Genomic DNA, 13,823 nt, shown 5'->3' with positions numbered 1-13,823 from the left:
ATCCGTGTTATGATCGAATTCCTCTCCACACTTGTAAAAGAAAATAAAAATAGATATTTTGTTTGGAGTTATAGGAACAGAATGGGCACTGCCTTTGGTGTGATCCCAGCACTGGCAGGTTACTAAATGTTAGCAGAGATGTGTGATGGAGTAGCGATTCCGGTCTGACCTCTCATCTTAAATAAGATGTGATCAGCCCCATTGCACTTAAGCATCATGAAAATATCGGACAACAGCAGGGCACAGCACGGTTCACTTTGCATCAGCGGAGTTCATGGCAGGAAGAGCTCCACCATCCTCTAGTCAAGAGAATGTCAGTATGATGACTAGATAGGCTTCTGCCCCAAATGTCACTCTGGTCATCCATTGCCGGGCACCTTAATTACCCCTGCTTTCATTCCGTCACCGAGTGAATGTACATAAATGGAAACTCTTGGACAAAGCCACAGCTGCTGTGGTTAAATTTAGTTACCGGAGAGAAAAAAAGGTACATGAGATCTTTCACTTATAAAATGTAAATATAAAATTAAATGTAAAAATATAAAGTAAATATGTGTATGCAGAAATGTATACATACATACATGCCTTACGTAATGAGGACTTCAGCTATGTGTGAGGGCTCCAGTCACACTTATTTATCTGGGATATGCTGTAAGTAACAGGCTAGGTTTAGCAGGCATCCTAGTTTAAAAAGTAACCCATTTGTATAATTCTCTAAAAGAAATTACAACAAGTTTCACACACCCTTTTAATATCCCCTCCTCTTTTGTTTGTATCCCAGAGATTTAAAAAGCCCAGAGCATAATAGGTTGAAACTAAAGTGCAGTCATCAAGGCCCTGTGGCTGCAACACTACTGAGTGCTCTCATGCGAAGTTACCTGGCCTGGAAGGATTAAAAAAAAAAAATGGTAATAATGGATGGATTGTGATAGTCAATTTGGCTGCATCTGGGATCGACCAAAAGCCAAGCTTGCTGGCAGCTTCTGTGAGGCTTTTTCTTGATCAGATTAACTGAGGGGGGAAGGCCTGCCGCCATGGGCAGTAGCATTGCCTGGGGTTGAGTCCTGGACCATCGCAGTACAGAGAGGGCCCTGAACAGGAGTAAGCATGCTTTCATCAGGTCATGTCCCTCTGCTCTCAACCGTGGCTGTGATGTGACCCGCTGCTTCAAATTTGTATTCCTTGGCTTTCCAGCAGTGGTGAGCAGACTGTAACAGGGATCTATAAGCTAAGATACAGCCCTTTGCCCTTGTGTGGCTTTTGTCAAGGTATATTTTTTCTATCACAGCAACAGAATCAAAACTGCAGCACAGATGAACTAAAGGACAAGTGTGAAACAACCTCATACCCACCTAAGTTGAGAAATTGCCAGATACTAAGTACTAACATTTACCAATGCTACCTTTTCTCACCGGGTTCATCACAGAGAGCCCTATATTTTATTCTGAAGGTCATGCAGAGTCATTGCAAAGAAAGTTGGGCTAGTTAGTCAAGGGCCAGCCACAATCCTTGATGCAACAAGAGACCTGCCTCTCATAATTATTGAGGTAGTTCAGTGAAAGCACATAATTCTGGACCTGTTTCAGCAGCCGCCACCCCAGAGTGTACACTTTAGGTGAGCATTAGCTGCTGGTATCATCACACTCTTCCTTGCAGATCCTTTGGATGCCCCATTCTAACAGTTTCGACGTGATTATTTTATATAAAAATAAATGGCATGCTACTTAAAAAAATTTTTTTTAGGTTAAGGAAAACAAAAAGAGTCATTTTTCAATTCGGTGTATTAGGTAATCCTCTTGACTTGATTTCTCCAGATTTTAATTATCTATCACCTTCAGCCATCCACCCTCAGCCTCAGTTAAAAAAGCCCTTCTGAACCAGCTTTTCTGCTTCTACCCACAGACTATTTCCCACAGAGAAGCCTCTTTGCTGCTTAAAATCCTCCAAGAGCTCACAGAAGACCAAGACCCTTGATAACTGATGAGCCAGTGTGCCTCCATCTTAGGCTTGAAGCCATCTCATGGTAAAGACAAGTTAAGTTTATTCCTGTTTGATTAAACCTCTGTTTCTCAAGGATTGGCCTATGTCCCACCTGTAAGCTTAACTATAGATGGTTCTATACTTCCTGTTCCAGGAAATGGCAACTATGTCTTTATTTCAAAAAAGTTGTTATAACCACCTGTTGTTATGACTACCTTGTTATGACCACCTTGCTATGCTGCTCACGTATCCCTGCCTATTTGCCTGTGAAATCTCCCATTCAAAACCCCCCTATCGCTGAGCTATAAAAACCCTTGTCTTGCCCATGTTTAATGCTGTTCTCTTGAACCTCACCTTAGGGGGAGGCAGCCCATGTACGTACACATATATTAAAAAACTTGCTTTAATTAATTGCTTGCTTTAATGAATTCTGTCTTGATGTTTTGGGTTAATGGTCTTTCTCCTTGTAGCTTTGGATGGATAGTAACTACTCATTTCATCACCCACAAGCGTGGCATCAGACCTTCCACCCATTTCAGCTTCTCCCAGCCTCTGGGCTTGGTGCCGTATGGATAGGAGCAAATCATTCCTTGTGGACTTTGCCCAAAATCGCCCCCCCCCCCCCGCAAAAGAATTGTCATACACATGACTATATTCAATGATAGTCCTCTCCTGCACAGCCTGGTTCTTCACCGTTCCTGATGATGCTCATTCTTCACTTGCTTATTTGTCCTCCAGCCTTCTAGATTATAAGATCTGGGTAGTTCTTGACTCCTCAGTGCCTAGAACAGCATAAACGCAGAATGGGTGAATGGGTGAATGAACGGCCTATACAGCATATGCATATTATTATAAACTTGGTCATGCTACATCTTGTATTGTGGACCATTTTTCTTCCCGCTACTGACTTGTGTGCATATTTCATGCCAACAAAAACATAATTGGTGGCCCTCCTCTTTTCATGGCTGTGTATATGTGAGCATGTTTGTGTGTGTTCAGATGCTCCTGCGTGTGCATGTATGTGGCATTGCATGGGAAGGCCAAAGGTTAGTCTCAGGATGATTCCTTAAGTACCATCTTGATCTCATAGGTTTGTTTGTTTGAGACAGGATCTCTCATTGGCCTGGAACTCAACAAATAGGCTAGTCTGGCCAGTGAGCCCAAGGAATCCACCTATTTCTACTGATCCACCGCCCCATCCTCCCGCCCCCCACCACTCGTGCTGGGATTATAAGCATATACCTGGCTTTTGTGTGTCTCTCTGTGCGTGGTGTGGTGTGTGTGTCTCTGTGCATGAGTGTCTGTGTGTGTGTGTGTGTATGTCTATATGTGTGGTGTGTGTGTGCATATGGTGTACCTCTGTGTGTGTCTATGTATCTGTGTGTTCTAGGCATTGAACACAGGTCCTTACACTTTTCCAACAGTGCTATATTCTCAGCCCTGTAACATGCCTTTTATTGGTAGAACAGATCTTCACATTGTACATGCATGCCCAATAAGTAATCAAACTAATGTCTTACTTGTGGAACATGGGATAATGTCCGCTTTACTTCTCTTATAACAACTACAGGCAAGGATTGCTGACATGGCATCTTAGCAACATCCTAAGTTACTACAGAGTAGTTGCTGGAAATTAAATGCCAACCCAGGAACACCCACTTTCAGAATTTTATGATAACATAAGAACACCAGAGCATCATTTATAGCATTGTCCAAACTTTGATCCCATTATCTTTGTATCACTGACTTTTACATGTCCAAAGATCTTGCATGGGAAGATTCTAGAACAGGGCACAGGATTCTAATATGACCTTGGACAGTACCCAAGAAAGGTTCTGCATTTCTGATTTGGGGGATGAAAAATCTGTTCTGGATATCATTTGAACTCGAAGCCAGAATGCGCCCTGTGGCCATTGGCCTACAGATGGCACAAGGAGTGACCGTCTTTCACGGTATCTGCCAGGCACAGTGACCCTCTTCTCCCACCACAGTGTTAAGGCCGAGAAGACAAACCACTATCAAAAGCCCAGTGTTTCTGCCCTGATGACGGGTGGCCACACCACCAGAATTTGGATAAAGAGTAAACTGAGGTAGCTTATGGATCCCTGCAGGGTCTTGAGGGCTCCATGGGACAGAAGGCTGGAGCATCCTGCTAGACTCCTGTCCAGCCACTCAGTCTGGCCTTTCCCTATGAGGCTCAAGATCAGGAAAGACAGACGTCACAACTTGCTCATCGTACAGTCCTGAAACTACAGGACATAGGGGTACAGCAAAAAGAACGCAATGTGCAGGACTTCATCCTCAACATCACGGATCTAACTCTCAGCAGCAAAACCTTTTGTTGTTCCTGGCCAACAGCTCTTGGGATTTCTGAGTGAAATTTCACGAGCCTTCTGGAGCATCACTTTTGGGGCGCATCTGCTTTCTGAGAACAGTGTTGAAAAAAAAAAAAAAACCCAAAACCAAAAACAAAAACCCTCTACTAACAGAACCGCTCTTGTAATTCTAGCTCCGGGCACCGAGCACTGGCAGGCCTGCCAAGCGTCCCCCCAGGAAGGCTTCCTCCGTCTCCATTTCTATTACAGGGCAGATCAATGAAACACTAGAAATGCGCATGTAAAACACTGCGCTTGGAATGAACCGTTTTCATACTAGCATCTCTGAGGGGAACTACTGGCTCTCACAGGCTTGCGATCTGTGTTTCCTGCGTGCCAGGGTTGCAGCTTCTTTACGCTCACACGTATTTGCCGTGAACCGGGGGCTCACATCCTGGGGCGCACTCTTGTGTGCCTAGTTAGGGTCTGGTACGTCTCTCTATCAACTGTTTCACTCTGCCTTGTCCTGTAAAAGCAGCGCTGTGGGTAGTAACCGTCTTTGAATTTTTCGTGATTACGAGCAGACACGAAGCCAGCTAATGTCATCACGATGGTACAGGAAATCTTTGGATGGTATTTTCCATCCTACCTTGTTTTGAGTGCCCCACAACAGTTTATCTTAACAAGACCTTTCCCTGGGGGGATGTTTTAAATGTATTACTGCAGAAACTTCAGGGATGGATCTGTTATTGTGTCTGCTGAACAGAGAGGTACGGAGCCTGCCAGGGGCCGGGGCTTACTCTCCCAAAGCTGTTTGAAGGTCTCCCTGAATCCTCAGGACCTCCTCTCAGGGTGCAAGCTGTCCTGGTTTTGCCCCCTTTGTTTTCAGTTGGTCCAGCTTCACTCCTTCCTTTCTGGGATCATCCTGGAAGTCCCTGCCAGCAGGAGGCATGCATCAGCTCTGTCCCCCCTGCTTCCTGGGCCAGAGCATGGAAACTGGTCTCTTGGTGACTCAAGATGAGGGGCCTATGCTGGGGACACTGTTATTTCCCTTGGGCTGTTTGATTTTTATCTTCCTGATTTTACAGTTTGTTAATGACATTTTCAAAAGTTCCGTGGGACTCCAAAATTGTTTCCACAGAGTTTTTTTTTTTTTCTATTTCTTTCTTTCTAGGTTTTTTTTTGTTTGTTTGTTTGTTTGTTTTTTGTTTTTTGTTTTTTTTGCATTGAAGGTTTAATTTTGTTGTTTTGTTTTTGTTTTGAGATTAAAAATTGCTATTGTTCTGCTATTTAAAGGCTGTGGTATTTCAGGATGAAGGTCTGAGCGCAGCTATAAGCTGGCCCCTTAGGTTGCATGAGAGGGACCTGTATAGTCCCTTATTGTTTTTAAAGGAGGGACCAGCGCCTCTTACTCTCGTCTTGATGTGATGAGGTGTGTGACAGAGACACCTCAAGGGAAGAATAACTTCTATTGGCTTATGATTTCTGCAGGTTCATCCTGTGCTCTCTGGGTGCTGTGGTCCTGGGCCTCTGATGAGGCAGAACATCATCACAATAGCAGAAACACTTGATAGGTGCCTCTCACCTCATGGCTGTCAGGAAGCAGAGAGAAAGAAAGTGTATACCTTACAGAGGCACTCAGCAACCCATTTCTTCTCGTTAAGCCTCACCTCCTAGAGGTTCCACAAGCTCCCAAACAGCACTCATGGCCGGGATGGGGGCAGCATGTTGTGTTCGAATCATCACAATGCTTCTGGGCCATTTATCTGGAGAAGCTGCATCCAGGCAAGCCTCACCCAGGTCTCCTGCATAGCATTTAGAGAGAGAGAGAGAGAGAGAGAGAGAGAGAGAGAGAGAGAGAGAGAGAGAGAGAGAGAGTGGACTGAGGAACTAGACTTCCTGCCCATTGATGAACCAAGTAAACTTTATTTTGAATCCTCCGTCATGTCAGCTGATGTACTCTGAGTGAGCATTTTCTGTATGCCATACAAGGTTAGTGCTGAGGGTCCAAATGTGGTTTGCACTCCGCAAAGGCGCAGGCCATAGAGAGTTCTTTAGAAGGAGGCACAGCTGCAGTGGAGCTCTTCCAACCTCTGGTTGAATGACGTCAAGCTACTTGAGCATGATGGGCCTCACTGAGTTGTACAAGGATGAGTGATCAGACTGGACCTGCCCTGTCCTTTGGACTCTCGCACTAGAAGTTAAAACAAGGGCTTGCCAGGAAGTTGTTCAACTTTAAGAGACTCCTACTTTATCTAGAATACAGCTCGCTCCATTTCCCTGGATCGTGAGGAGGGCCAGCCACAATATTTTCCATCAACCTTCTGTGACAGTGTTGGTGTGCACTAGATGCCCAGTCAACATCCCTTCCCATCTTTCAAGAGCGTTGTTTGCGTGTGGCCTGACATCTGACCTGGCATACAGATGCCAACTGGTAAAGGACCATGTTTGAATTCTCAGATGTTCCTCCTTTCTATATTTTAATATTACATTGATTTTTCTTTCTTTCTTTCTTTTTTTTTATTAATTTATTCTTGTTACATCTCAATGGTTATCCCATCCCTTGTATCCTCCCATTCCTCCCTCCCCCTCATTTTCCCATTATTCCCCTCCCTATGACTGTTCCTGAGGGGGATTACCTCCCCCTGTATATGCTCATAGGGTATCAAGTCTCTTCTTGGCTACCTGCTGTCCTTCCTCTGAATGCCACCAGGTCTCCCCCTCCAGGGGACATGGTCAAATGTGAGGCACCAGAGTATGTGAGAAAGTCATATCACACTCTCCACTCAACTGTGGAGAATATTCTGACCATTGGCTAGATCTGGGAAGGGGTTTAAAGTTTACCTCCTGTATTGTCCTTGGCTGGTGCCTTAGTTTGAGTGGGACCCCTGGGCCCAAATCTGCCTATCATATTGTTCTACTTGTAGATTTCTAGGACCCTCTGGATCCTTTTATTTTGCTATTCTCCCATGCGTCTCTCATTTAGAGTCCCAATAGGATGCCCTCCCCTCTGTCCCAGTTTCCTGGTAAGTGAAGGCTTTCGTGGGACATGCCCCTTGGGCTAGTATGCAGATATAAGTGAGTATATACCGTTTGATTCTTTCTGCTTCTGGGTTAACTCACTCATTATGATCATTTCTAGCTCAATCCATTTATCCACAAATTTCGGGAATTCCTTGTTTTTAATAGCTGAGTAGTATTCCATAGTGTATATGTACCACAGTTTCTTTATCCACTCTTCTAGTGATGGACACTTAGGCTGTTTCCATGTTCTGGCTATTATGAATAAGGCTGCTATGAACATGGTTGAGCAAATTTTCTTGTTGTGTGCTGGAGCATCTTCTGGGTATATTCCAAGGAGTGGAATAGCTGGGTCTTGAGGAAGCCCTATTCCCATTTTTCTGAGATAGCACCAGATAGATTTCCAAAGTGGCTGTACTAGTTTGCATTCCCACCAGCAATGAAGGAATGTTCCTCTCTCCCCACATCCTCGCCAGTATGTGGTGTCGCTTGAATTTTTGATCTTAGCCATTCTGATGGGTGTAAGATGGAATCTCAGAGTTGTTTTGATTTGTATTTCCCTGATGACTAAGGAGGTTGAGCATTTCTTTAAGTGTTTCTCAGCCATTTGATACTCCTCTGTTGAGAATTCTCTGTTTAGTTCCAAGCCCCATTTCTCAATCGGGTTATTCGGTCTGGTGGTGTTTAATTTCTTGAGTTCTTTATATATTTTGGATATTAGACCTTTGTCAGATGTAGGGTTGGTGAAGATTTTTTCCCAGTCTGTAGGCTGTTGCTTTGTTCTCTTGACAGTGTCTCCTGCCTTACAGAAGCTTCTCAGCCTCATGAGGTCCCATTTATTAATGGTTGACATTAAGGCCTGGGCCGTTGGTGTTCTGTTCAGGAAGTTGTCTCCTGTGCCAATATGTTCCAGGCTCTTCCCCACTTTTTCCTCTAAGTGGCTTAGTGTCTCTGGTTTTATGTTGAGGTCTTTAATCCACTTGGATTTGAGTTTTGTGCAAGGTGACAAATATGGGTCCAGTTGCCCTTTTTTTTTTACACATAGACCTCCAGTTAGACCAGCACCATTTGTTGAAGATGCTATCCTTTTTCCATTGAATGGATTTGGCTTCTTTGTCAAAAATCAAGTGACCATATGTGTGTAGATTCATATCTGGGTCTTCGATTCGATTCCACTGATCAACCAGCCTGTTGCTGTGCCAGTACCATGCTGTTTTAATTACTATTGCTTTATAGTACAGTTTGAGATCAGGTATGGAGATTCTTCCGGAGCACCTTTTATTGTACATATTGTTTTAGCTATTCTGGTTTTTTTGTTTTTCCATATGAAGTTCAGAATTGAACTTTCATACATTGATTTTTCAATCCATATTAAACCTCGGAGCTTCCAATAAAATTCTGGTTTTCTGCTTTGCTTCTCCCTTTGAAACATGTTGCGCAAAGCACTGTGTTTACAAAGTTGTAAAAGCCAAATATTAGGAAAGACTTAAAACAAAATCACAGCTCTTTTCTTTCCCACACCAAAGTCATAGACCCCAGAGGTAGCCGCTGTTGTTTCTCATCCTGCTCCATATTCTTAATGGCCGCAGGGTATTGTCACTTCTTCTGGTGATTCTTGGTGTTGTTATAGAAGCTGGGAACTTAATTCCTGCTATGTGTAGTCATCTCCCATCAGCCATCTCTCCAGTGTTCAGTTATTTGCTAAATCCACAGTGGATGCTTACATCGCTCATACCATTCCTAGCTCCTTATGATTACATGTCCTTCCTGGTACAGCCTTTTCTCTTTCCTAGAGCTCAACCTGCGCTTGTCTTTTAAAACATCTGTCCGGTATTTCATCCTGACACTAATTACTTTCCCCATCCTATAGGATGCACAATCTGAGAATCTGCTCCATTTTATTTTCTTGGTGATACTTGTCTCTGATGCATTGCACTTCCCTGTTCTATGGTTGAGGAAGTTCAAGGACCCTGGATAGGTGCTGATGGGAGTATTGTTTTTTTAAAAATTTTAATATATTATAATTTATTCTGATTACATCTCAAGTATTATCTCCTTCTGGTATATTCCTATTCCCACCCTCCCTCCCTCTTACACCCTATTCCCCTCCCCTAGACAGCTGATAGGTGGAGACATCCTCCCCCACCATATGACCAGAGCCTATCAGGTCTCATCCAGATAGCTTGCTTTCCCTTCCTCTGTGTGCCCCTCGGACCTCTCCAACAAAGGAGAAGTGATCAAATCAGAGACACCAGAGTTCAGGTCAGAGGTAGTCCTCGCTCTTCCTCACAGTCCATTGGCTAGATCTGAACAGGGGGTCTAGGTTTGCTGCATGCATTATCCTTGGTTGGTACAACAGTTTGTGCAGCCCCCCTGTCCTGGGTCCAGATCCGCCAGCTTTGATGGTCTCCTTGTGTGGCTGCTGAACCCTCTGGATCTTTCCATCCCTCTGTTCTTCCATACTACTCTCAGCGCTCCACCCAGAGTCCAGCAGTGAGTTCCAGAATCTGTCCCGATCCCTTGCTGGGTGGAGTCTCCCAGAGGACATTTATGTTGGGCTAATATCCACGTATAAGTGAATATATACCATGCATGTCTTTCTGGGTCTGGGTTACCTCACTCAGGATGATAGAATTCTTGTCACAACTCTTCAATGACACTATTTGCCCATTTTTGTATGGCTTGCCTTCCTTTACCTCTGTTCGTCATCTTGTTTTGTGAAGCATGCTCGTACAGAGCTTTCTGCCACAAAAGGTACAGTTTGTAAAACTGTGCCCATATGGTGTTTTTGTACAGTTACTATACACTTAACTTTGTGGTCTATTCTAGATTGGGAATGTTTTCAAAATTGGACCATGGCTCTCTTGGCACCAGCATATTCTATTTTTCAATATATTTTAGAAAAAAAAAATGCTTACTCCTGCCAGCTGGTATATTCTCTTTTTCTTTCTTTCTGGGATTTTGTCTCTATTGTTAATATTCAGAAACTTCATATTGATTTGCTGTATGTGGCTTGCTTTTCACTTGGTGTCCTGAGCACATGGTGGGGGGTTCAACTTGGAAAATCATGGTTTTTAGTTCTGGGAATGTTTCCTATATCATGTGTTTTTCTTTTTCCCTCCTTTTGTTCCACTTGTTTATTTGGGTTTCTTTCTGGAACTTCAGTTAGTCAGAGGTCAGATCTTCTGAGCTGATACTCTGTTAAGAATATTTTATTTCCCATTTTACATTTTATTATAATTTTTGTCCCCCTGCTTTGAAGATGATGTCAATTCTACCTTCTTTGTCCTCACTTTGATGTTTTGCACTTTATTTTAAATTCTGAGCACTCTCTCTTGTCTAGAAACATCTTTTCAAAACATCATCCTAGTTTTCTTGCCTTGTAAACAGAGTTTGGGAGCAAAACAAAACAAAACAAAAAAACCCAAAAAACAAAACAAAAACAAAAAACAAGACCCACCAGCTCTGGCCCCCAACAGCTGAGTCTTGGCCGCCTGTCCCAGTCTGTCAATCAAGGAGATGAGTAGTGGTTAAAAGCAGAGGAAAGAGATTTAATCAGTGTGTACATCGGGAACAGAACCGTGAAAGAGAGCCAGTGACTCTGTTTTCTGGGCACTGACATGAGCTTTCAGTTTAAACAGAAGTTGAACGAAGTCCTGGAGGGAGGGACTTGCATAATTAAGTGGTCTGCCCAAGGTGTGGTCTGGCTGACTGTTGCCTCAGTCTTTGGTTCTGCTTGGCAATCTAGGGAGTTCATTATAGCTTGGGAAGGGGTGGGATGGGGTGGGGTGGGGGTGGGGTAGGGTGGGGTGGGGTGGAGGTGTGTGTTTTTCCAAGGTGCATTTTCTCACTCGTAGAAACCTATCTTACCTGGGGTGTGGTCTGTCCTGAGAAGCTCTCTTGTTCATGGACTCCAAGGCTACAGCAGCTTTAGGAGGGTGATTGGAGAATTTTACCGTATTTAGGGGTGCCTGGAAAAGAACGCTGTAAGAGCAGATAGGAGCATGCTTTAGTTGTTCCTATTTTTGTGTCTTCAGACTTAAAGGGATGGAGAGGGTCAGACAGATACTCCTCAACTGGTTAACTTACCTATGTGCAAAGGTGAGTATGTGTCGGGGGGTGGGGGGGAAGGGGGATGGATACCCCAGAATAAAGGATGCACAAAGGTTAGAGATGCCAGGTTTTATCTCGCTCTTAGAGACCTTATGGACCCAAATAAGGGACAATGCTATTTCTTTTCTTTTAGCTAAAACATTTTCTTAGTGCTTCCCATACACCTATATTTCCAATCAGTGGGGTCAATTTTTGCTTGTATCTTCTAGAGTTTAGGCTTTATGTTTTGTTTTCCTCTAAGTTTCATCTGAGTTTGGTTTGTATTTTAATTTCAGTCTCTGTATTTCCCATATCTGATGAATTCAGTAGGCTTCCAATGAGAGGCATATTTAGTACATTAGGTCATCTTACCTAGATACTCATAACACACATATTTATAATGCATATACTAATCAGAATATTTTAAATATTAGTGATAAAAATAAGATAATAATTTTTCTTAAGTCTTTGGATTCAAAACCAGTAACACTGGTAAATCTCATTTTAAAAATGTCACTCAAACTAAGCCAAGTATTTTGTGTGTAGAGTAAATTTTGTAATTACAAACAGAACTGCTGGACTATTCCCCATGGTGCTTTGCATCACTGCTTCAAAGTTTTAAGAAAATGTAGCCATTCAAGTAGTGGCACAAAATGACCATGAATGTCCCAAAGGATTCCTTTTTTTTTTTTTTTTTAAACTGGTTATTTATTTTTAAATGCATTGTGGGGTCAAATGGTGGTGGTGTTTGCCATCTACTATTTTAACACAGAACTCTGTCCTACGATAGGCATTGCGTAGCACAGGCAGACCTGGCTGAGGCTAAGGGGGGGGCAGGGGGTTTGAACCTTTGTGCTCCATCTTGAAGGGACTATCCTTAGCCGAGTTTGTGCTATTGGGAAGCTAACTACATTTTTGAGTTTTCCAAGGAAATTTCACTTAGAAAATTAAAATGTATGGCTTTGATTTTCTTTATTATTGCGGTATGGTTGCTCTTGTGGCTGCTTGGAGCTTCTGTCTTTCCGGGAGTGGATAGCCCTATCTCAAACTTATCTAGAACTGTGGCTGCACATGAGACAACTAAAAGGAAAGCAATTCTAGTCTGCTTAGATACTGGTTTTGAGTTCTTTGTAGGCAATTTTTGTGCCCTCCTCCCGCCGCCACACACACACACACACACACACACACACACACACACACACACACACACACATACACACACACACAAAATTCTGGATTCATAGCTCCCCACTTTGTTCATAGGAACATGGGATAAAAGGGTACACACAGCTCCCCATAGGCACTCCTCGGATGGCACCTTTGTTAGTCCTTGGTCCAAGACCCTGATGGTTAATATCAACAAACAGTTTGGCAGGGTATAGAATCACCAGGACAATTCTCTTGGCAGTCTGTGAGGGAGATACTCGGCTGGGTTAATTAAGGTAGGAAGAGCTACCCCGAAGGGAGACTGTACCATTCAATGGGCTAGGAGCTATGTTCTTAGCCCGAGTGAAACAGAGCCAAGTGGGTTGTGCACTAGCGTTCTTCCATCTTCTGTTTCCCCTCTGCAGATACAGCGTGACAATCTGCCTCAGAGTCCTGCCGCCGCGACTTTTCTGCTTTGATGGACTGGACCTTGGAACAAGGAGCAAAAAGAAAATCTCTCTTCCTTATGGTGCTTTGTCAGCTGTTTTGCCACTTCAGTAAGGGCAGTAATTAATCCCCAGCAGTGGATTTTTCCTGGAGGGTGTGGCCTTCTGGTATTTGAAACCATAAGGAAGAGAGAGCACAAGACATAAGGAAGGAAGAGAAAACAGTTCTCTTTGTATGTCTGCATTTCTGGGTTCCCTTAATTCTCCTGGTTTGGATGTGGAATGTTGCTACCACATTTTGTTGGTTCTGTTGTTAATTTAAGGTTCACATAGGTTTTTGTGTGTGTTTCTTTTCCTCCCTCCCTCCCTCCTTTCTTTCTTCCCTCCCTCCCTCCCTCCCTTCCTTCCTTCCTCCCTCCCTTCCTTCCTCCCTTCTTTCCTCCCTCCCTCCCTTCTTTCCTCCCTCCCTTCCTCCCTCCCTTCCTTCCTCCCTCCCTCCCTCCCTTCCTCCCTCCCTTCCTTCCTCCCTCCCTCCCTTCTTCCTTCCCTTCCTCCCTCCCTTCCTCCCTTCCTCCGTCCCTCCCTCCCTTCTTTCCTTCCTTCCTTCCCTTCTTCCCTTCTTTTTGTCTTCTTTCCCTCTTTTCCTTGCAACTTGGGGTCATCCATCCAGAAACATAGGTGGCAGAAGATTCTGGGGCTCTAAGGATCTTTTTTTTTCTTTTTTAAAAGATTTATTTATTTTACTGCATATATAATATTTTGCCTGCCCTGCGTGTATGCCTGCATGCCCAGTAGAGAACACCAGATCTCATTATAGGTGGTT

General features: G+C 43.7%; 1 long non-coding RNA gene across 1 annotated transcript in view; it reads left to right on the top strand.

Moving 5' to 3' along the window:
• Positions 1 to 13,085, top strand: part of LOC127199355 (uncharacterized) — a 70,013-nt gene extending 56,928 nt beyond the window's left edge. Inside the window, exons 3-4 of the long non-coding RNA XR_007831930.1 lie at positions 1,903 to 2,023; positions 12,980 to 13,085. This is a non-coding gene — a long non-coding RNA (uncharacterized LOC127199355). The remainder of the gene's footprint in view (positions 1 to 1,902; positions 2,024 to 12,979) is intronic.
• Positions 13,086 to 13,823: the final 738 nt, after the last annotated feature.

The sequence above is a fragment of the Acomys russatus genome, chromosome 15, assembly GCF_903995435.1.
Source record: "Acomys russatus chromosome 15, mAcoRus1.1, whole genome shotgun sequence".
In the NCBI taxonomy this organism is placed as follows: Eukaryota; Metazoa; Chordata; class Mammalia; order Rodentia; family Muridae; genus Acomys; species Acomys russatus.
This window is presented reverse-complemented; position numbering and strand designations above follow the sequence as displayed.